An 8,398-nucleotide genomic window follows, 5' to 3' on the forward strand; every position below is an offset into this window, starting at 1 on the left:
CATGACCATTCTGTGACCTCCGATATCCCCATCCTCATGACCATCCCATGAGCTCCAATAACCCACATGACCATTCCGTGATCCCCACGAACCTCTATCCCCATGACCATCGCGTAACCCTGAATAACCCATGAACATTGACCTGAATTGCCCTCAGAAACTCCTCAGATTCCCCTCAATGACCTCCTCATGGCCCCAGCAACTTCCCCTGCAGCCAACAAGCAACATCTTTGCCACTCCAACACCCCCCCACCCCATCAATCTCTCCTCCCCGCCCTCCCAGTTAACTTTAAATCTTTCCTTCCTGAACACAGTTAGACAGGAAACGGCTTTTTCTCTTGGAAAACAGTCCCTGGGTTTGAAAGACAGTAAGAAGTCTCACAGCACCAGGTTAAAGTTGAACAGGTTTATTTGGTAGCAAAAGCCACTAGCGAGAATCCACCTCTTAAGTGGGAGAACCCCCACTTAGCCGACGAAGGGACAGCGCTCCGAAAGCTAGTGGCTTTTGCTACCAAATAAACCTGTTCAACTTTAACCTGGTGCTGTGAGACTTCTTACTGTGTTTACCCCAGTCCAATGCCAGCATCTCCATGTTTTGAAAGATGGGCAGTATGCAAATAAGTCTGCAAATGTTACATCAATTTTTGCTGAAGAGATAAGAGCATTAAAAACATTTCTCAGAATAAGATGGAAGGATTGAAGGAATACAATATAGAAAATTCTAAACAAAGTGACAATTTGGAGTTTGAAACTCAGTAAGTATGACTGTAAGATGTAGTGTTTGGTGTTGGCTAGCAGCATCTGCAAGCATTAAGCATGCTTACCTGGTGGGAATGAAGTTGTGTTCAAAGTGCTGGTTTGTCTGGAGTGATTTTGATCAGAAGATGATGGTTCTGTAAGTTCATTGGATTGTGAGGACCTGCAAATCTTTCTCTGCTGGATTGTATGACCTGAAGTCAACACAATAAGAAGTCTCACAACACCAGGTGAAAGTCTAACAGGCTTATTTGATAGTAAACTCACAAGCTTTTGGGGTTTGCCCTTTATCAGGTGAGTGAAGAGTTCTGGTCTCTGTCAACCTGGTGTTGTGAGACTTCTTCCTGCGTTTACCCCTGTCCAACACCGGCATCTCCACATCCTGAAGTCAACAGACAGCATAGCCTCCCAGTCTTTCCTGTTGTCTACCACACAGGTTGTAGACAATGGTGAGCGGGAGAGCCTGGACAGACTGGTATCTCTGGATCAGCTGATAAAGGCCGTCGACTCCTTTCAGGAGGTAAAACTCCCGGAAGTGATGGCTTACCGGCTGAGTTTTACTGGGCAATGTGGGACTTGATGGCCTGGACCTTCTGGAAGTAAAAGAGAGTGTGCTTTTGGGAGGCAGCATGTCAGAATCCATGAGGAAAGGCAGCATTACCCTCATCTACAAACAGAAGGGGGAGAGGGAAGAAATTAGAAATTGGTGACCCATTTCACTACTGAACGTGGATTATAAAATTCTGGCCAAGGTTATCACCAACCGAGTCTGGGGTCAGTGATCCATCTGATCAAACCTGTGCTGTACCCGGCAGGAAGATCTCTGATAGCCTTGCACTATGATGTGGAGATGCCAGCGTTGGACTGGGGTAAACACAGTAATAAGTCTCACAACACCAGGTTAGAGTCCAACAGATTTATTTGATAGTAAATACCACCAGCTTTCAGAGCGCTGTTCTTTCGTCAGGTGAATGGGGAGTTCAGGGCATATAAAGGCACACACAGTTTACAGAATACTGATTAGAATACAAATCACATTCTAGTCACATTCCAATCAGTATTCAGTAAACTGTGTGTGCCTTTTTATACCCTGTTTCTGAACAGAACTCTCCACTCACCTGACGAAGGAACAGCGTTCCAAAACCTTGTGGCATTTCCTATCAAATAAACCTGTTGGAATTTAACCTAGCCTTGCACTACTCAGGGATATGATCGCCTACATGGAGGACAGGGAGGTGGATACCCGCCTCATCAGCCTAGACCAGGAGAAGGTGTTTGACAGAATATCGCACAGCTACACGATGGATGTGTTTTCCAAAATGGGCTTTAGGGAGGGAATCCGCAATAGGATCCGACTGCTCTACACAGACATCAGTCACGCAGTTTCAATCAACGGGTGGGGATCAGAGAGGTTTCAGATCCGTTCTGGAGTCAGGCAGGGCTGCCCTCTCTGTCCTTTTTGTGTGTTGCATTGAACCCTTTGCCAAGGCCCTCAGAAGTGACCTGGGCATCAAAGGGGTGACAATCCCAGCCAGCGGAGGCACGCAGGTCAAAGTCTCCCTGTACACGGATGACGTGGCTGTCTTCTGCTCGGACCCCTCGTCTGTTCACAGGATCCTCCAGGTCTGTGAGCAGTTCGAGCTGGCCTCGGGAGCCAAAGTCAACCAGGGTAAGAGCGAGGCCATGTTCTTTGGGGATTGGGCCAACAAATCCTTTGTCCCCTTCACCATCAGGGCAGATTACCTGAAGGTGCTGGGGATATGGTTTGGAGTGGCAGGGACTTGCGTCAAAAACTGGGACGAGCGCATCGCCAAAGCCAGGCAAAAACTGGGCTTGTGGGAGCAACGCTCTCTCCCTATCATCGGGAAAAACCTGGTGATCCGGTGCGAGGTGCTGTCCGTGTTGTTGTACGTGGCACAGGCGTGGCCTATTCCCCAAATCCTGCGCTGCAACAGTGACCCAGACCATCTTCAAATCCATCTGAAGATCAAAGATGGATCGTGTCCGGAGGGAAGCAATGCACAAATCCCCAGAGAACGGAGGAAAAAACGTTCCTGATGCCGCCCTCATCCTGATGGCTACCTTTGTGTGCGGCTGCATCAAGCTGTGCGTAGATCCTCGGTACACTAACAGCAAGTGCCACTACTTTTTGAGGTTCTACCTGTCCCGAGTGTTGCGGAGGATGGGTCTGGCCACACTGCTGCGGAACACTCCGAGTAGTTGGGCCTTACCGCAGCACCTGTCCTTCGTGGAGAAATCTTTCCACAAACGCACCTTTGACCACATGGCAATTAAGCAGTGGTCAGCGCGTAATGTCCTTGGGGCCCTGAGAGAAAAGGAGACGGTGGATCCTGTCGGGTGGTTCCCTGAGCAGACTGTCAGTGTCATCTGGCAGAACGCCTCATCACCAGAACTCACAAACAAGCACCAAGATCTGGATTGGCTGGTGGTGAGAAGGGCACTCCCCGTCAGATCGTTTATGCACACTCGAGGTCTCAACATCACCGCACGCTGCCCTCGAAGTGGCTGCGGGGGTGATGAGACGGTCGCACACCTCCTTGTGGAATGTGCTTTTGCAAAGAAGGTCTGGAGTGAGATGCAGTGGTATTTGTCGAGGTTCGTCCCGAGCAGCTCGGTGACGCAGGACTCTGCGCTCTACAGGCTGTTTCCAGGGGCGCACACCGAGACAAATATCAACTGCTGCAGGAGGGTCACCAACTCGGTGAAGGATGCACTTTGGTCCGCCCGAAACTCGCTGATCTTCCCAGTTGAAAGATTTGTCCTTGACCGAGTGTTGCAGACTGGCACGTTCCAAGGTCCAGGATTACATGCTGAGGGACGCACTCAAGCCTGGGTCTGTTGCCACAAAGGCACAATGGGGAAAGTTAGGGGGAACGAACACATAAAGGCACCACGGTGCTGCGGCACAACATATACCAAATAATTTAAAATTCATTACACATTTTTATTTCGTATTGAAAATCAAAATATAATAAAAACACGTGTACTATTTAATTATTTTACATTTTAAATGTAAAATGAAAACAAAATGAAGTAATATGGAAAAGATATGAAGCAAATACAACAGCCTCTTTCGTCTAGGCTTCATTGTAGCAAAGTTATCCATTATTTTATTATAATCTATCTCAGGAGCCAACTGTCTTTCGATGGAGATCAAAGTGAACCCAGACAATCTATCCTCGCCCGTTGTGGAACGAAGGGAGGACTTGACGTGTTTGAGCCTGCTAAAGGATCGTTCTGCAACTGCGCTACTTATTGGTAAGGTCAGAATAATCTGGGGCAATGTGGACAGGTTAGAATAAATGGAACACATGTCATTGGTGGTCATGAGTTTTAGTACATTGTTGATGGTCAGTTTCTCGACACTTGAATTTTACTGCTCGTGCTCATTATCTCTCTGTACGTGTCTTTGAATGAAAGAAACTCTTGTACGATTCCAGTTTGACTGTCGGTGACGTTTGAGTACGTGTCTGCTAAAAATTCTAATTTGTTCATGTTATCTATGTTGTCAAAATGCTTTGGATCTAAACCACTAAATTTGGAAGCCACATTTTAAAATGCTCAAATCTTTTACTTGTGCTATTGATATCAGAATCCAAGGACACTCAGTAGGATTCATTTGTGAAGTTCTTTCGGGCATCAAATATTCCTTCATCCTCCGCAATTCCTTCATGGAATCTTTTTCTTTTATATTGCAGCTTGTATTCTGTATTAATATCACATTTCCGAGCCAACTCAGTTGCTTCATTCTCCATCTGTTTGAATTGAGATTCGTACGCAATTCGCATGTTTTTCATGTGTTTTTCAAAAAGCTGAATCAAATGAGACGCCGTTACCAGCTCTAGACTACTTTTCTGTAAAATATATGGATACATTGAAAGCCTTGTCTAGCACTTTACTCTAGAATATAAGAAAAACTAAGAATTTGTAAGTACTGAGAGTTTCCAGTTACCGTTTGCCTCAGCGAGCTGTTTAGGAGTACAGTTTTTTTTATCTCACCATTCAGAACTCTTTGCAGAGTGACTACTAGTTCTGGTAAATTCTGCAAGACTGCCTGTCTACTGGTACCTTTCTGGATGCCCATCTAATGGCTCAAAGTTTCTTTAGAGTCAGTGCGAAAGATTTGATGTGATTTTGTTGTCCTTCTTTTAGTACTGAAAGACGAGGTAAACTGCCAGAAAAAAGGATATAGACACTTTGTAGAGTTCCAAAAAACAACTTTGATTGAATATTGGAGCTTACTTCACAGATCATAGATTAGATCATCAACTAGAACCAAATTTAAATTATGTACACGGCAGTGCGTAAAGAGTGCATTTGGAGCAAGTTCCCTAATCTTTGTTTGGAGACCAGATATTTCACCCAACTTGGTGCTTGTTCCATCATATGACTGACTGTAACACACAGTCACTGACAGCCCCAAGTTTTTGATTGCTGGAAAAAGAAAGTTGAAAAAGTCTTCAGCCCTTGCTCCAGTTAATTCACTGAATTGTATAAATCGTTCCATTGCATCACCGTTTACTGTTACTTATCGCAAGGATAAAGAAAGTTGATCAGTTCTGCCGATATCAATAGTAGAGTCAACACTTATTGTAAATCACTTAGCCAGCTTGATTTCAGCTGTTATCTTTGATGGAATCAGGGCTGATAAGGGCTGTATCAGATCATTTTCTATGTCAGGGCTGAGATATTTTGCATTTCCATCACTCAGTAGTAAACGTTGCTCCAGTAATGTATCAATTTTGGCAAACACCTTTAAGTTCCAAAAAATTGCCTTCATTTGTATTTGGGGAACCTAAACCTTGATGCTCGCAATGACCACGGAATGCCAATCCATATTTTCCCAAGTAAAGAACGGATTAGAATCATCCTATTTTTCTCTATCTCTTTCCTTGTCACTGTTACAAGGCCAATCAAGACAGTTCTGTCATTGAACAAACAAAATTTGGTGAGGAAAAGAATTTTCTCTGCTTTTTTTGCGACTTTCACTTTGTTCATGTTTTTCAATTTTCTGTGTACCGTTAACAAAATCCTTCCAGCCAGTTTTTGGATCACCCCAACTATCCGACCGATTTGCAAAAAGCCACCAAGCAAAACAAAGCATAGTGTTTGCTCTTGGTGAGTTAACCAGCGGTGCCTATCCATTCTACAATCACTTTTGACTTGTTTCTTGTACCAAGTTGCACTGAAATGATGTCCAGTTTCACCTTTTGGAAAACTGTCAGAATTATTTTTAAGACCTGGTTGACAAGGACCTAACTCAAGAAGAGCACGCACTAGCTCAGGTGTTTCACAAAACAGGTATGGACCTGTTGGGTATTCCGTACGTGTGTCAATGATCGCACATAGTCTTACTGTGTCATCTTCATCCCCTGGATGATCGTCTACTGAAGTGGTCGCATCTTCTAGGGGCTCCACTTCCACCACCAGTGCAGACACAGCAGCCTGGGTGCTGTCACCAGCTCCTAGGACGAAGGTAGGTACTAGCAAGTCTTGAGAGGGTTCCACCTCTGGCACAGCGGACGTCAGGTTCTTGCTGAATGAAAAGTAGGCCTCCAACCTCTGACATTTTGATGATTCTTTTTCTCAATTTGTAACTTCTTTCATCTTCTTTCTGTCCCACCCAGATAATTTCTTCTTCTTGCTGTTTTTCTCCGTGGATTTCCTTATCAGAAAAAATGATAATCTTTCTAGGCAATCTTAACAATAAACATGTAACACCCTCATAATGAAACGGAAAAGCAACTCAAACTTGCCTTTGCAATATATATGTCGTATATTAAATTGAACAACCCTGTAATTCATATCGCCTTTCTCACGTGTGCACCTGTACCCGCTGGGCACGCGTGGCGGGGCGTGTGCACCTGTACCCGCTGGGCACGCGTGGCGGGGCGTGTGCACCTGTACCCGCTGGGCACGCGTGGCGGGGCGTGTGCACCTGTACCCGCTGGGCACGCGTGGCGGGGCGTGTGCACCTGTACCCTCCAGAAACTGGAAATCATGGCAGTAATGGCAATCATATCACTTCCATAAACTCATTAATTCATTGGCTATGTTCGAGACATGGCAAGCTCAAAATAACCAGTGCTGAAAATGGACAAAACAATCAAATGTCCATGCAAACGGAGAGATATGAGGTGCCAGATTCTAGTTCAGCTTTGGAGTAGTTAATTCTAATGATACACAGGCACGTAACTTATAGTTTTATTCACCATTCATTCAATACTGTGTAACACAGTATTGAAATAATGGTGACTAAAACTATAAATTACGCTCCAAATATTTTCACAAAACCATTAATTTGATTAATTAAGCTAACTTGATCTTTGCAGCGTACTTAAAATTTAATGTACTCACCCAATCTTGGCTGGTGATGTCCCTCGGCGAGGGATGCTTGGTGTCGACTGCATTGTGGTGGTTGCTTTTCTCCGTCGTGCCTCTGCAGGGGCCCGTGAGGAAGGCCCCGTTAAAAAGGCGCTACTTCAGCAAAATGTGCTCCCCCTGCACCTGCCCCCACCACCCCCCCCCACCCCCCCACCCCCCCCAAGCTACGCCACTGACAATGGGGAAAGGCCACCGTGTAAAGCCTTTCAACGGAGGCAGAGCGAGGGCTCGGTAACTGCAGAATACCCACGGTGTGTGAAACTGAAAAATAATAGCGCACTGTAAAATCTGAGGCATGTATATCGTTTAAGTAATGAAATGTAACGTTGTGTAAATAAGCACAGTATTGTACTGGAAAAATGATTCTTTTTTTTGACACTGTTTGTAATTTTTGGATCTGTTGTTTTGCAATTGTGTATTTGAGAGGATATTTTAATGAATAAAGTATATTTTTTGAAATTAAAAAAAGGTAGTTCGCCCAGGACGAGGCTAGCCCATTGCACTTCAGGTGTGCTGACGCCTGCAATGTCCCCAAATCTGGGATACTTGATTGCAAAATTTGCGCTAGTGGGGGACTGCGCTCGTGCTTTCCCCGGCTTATAAAGAAAAATAGAACTGGTTCGAGCCTCTTCCAAAAGCGGGAGCTGCAACAACTCCATTCAAGCCATTGTAATTCTAATCCAATAGATTCCCATGCTCTGGTTAAGGAGATTGTTCATTAAATCCCCTAGGGTTTCTTTGCCTTTTTTAAAAATATTCAACCACTTCTGAAAATGTGTCTTTTTCATTCAGGCTGCCTCCTACTTAACATAAGAACATAAGAAATAGGAGCAGGAGTCGGCCAAATAGCTGAGGCCCCAGCACCGACCCCTGGGGCACTCCGCTAGTCACCAACCGCCAATCCAAATAGCACCCGTTGACCCCGACTCTCTGCCTCCTATTTGACAACCAATCCTCTATCCACGCTAACACCCTACCCCCAACTCCATGTTACTGCAGATGATTTCCTTTCTCTCTGCCTGTGTGGGACTGTATCAGTTCCGTCATAACTCAGAGAAGCAGATTTTAAGAAGGAGAAGCTTTTGACCTTTTAAGATTTCAGCGCCTGTTTGGAGTTTGCACATTCTCCCCGTATCTGCATGGGTTTCCTCTGGGTGCTCGGGTTTGCTCCCACACTCCAGAGTTGCGTGGATTAGGTTTGTTGACCATACTAAGTTGCCCCTTGGTGTCCAGAGAT

General features: G+C 45.1%; 1 non-coding gene across 1 annotated transcript; it reads left to right on the plus strand.

Annotated features, from left to right (window-relative positions):
• The first annotated feature begins 7,588 nt into the window (after positions 1-7,588).
• On the plus strand, positions 7,589-7,757 carry LOC145354588 (U1 spliceosomal RNA). Its single transcript, XR_013888864.1, has one exon. It is a non-coding gene; the product is annotated as a U1 spliceosomal RNA (small nuclear RNA).
• The last annotated feature ends 641 nt before the right edge of the window (positions 7,758-8,398 follow it).

The sequence above is a fragment of the Carcharhinus amblyrhynchos genome, chromosome 17, assembly GCF_965287045.1.
Source record: "Carcharhinus amblyrhynchos chromosome 17, sCarAmb.v2.hapA, whole genome shotgun sequence".
NCBI lineage: Eukaryota > Metazoa > Chordata > Chondrichthyes > Carcharhiniformes > Carcharhinidae > Carcharhinus > Carcharhinus amblyrhynchos.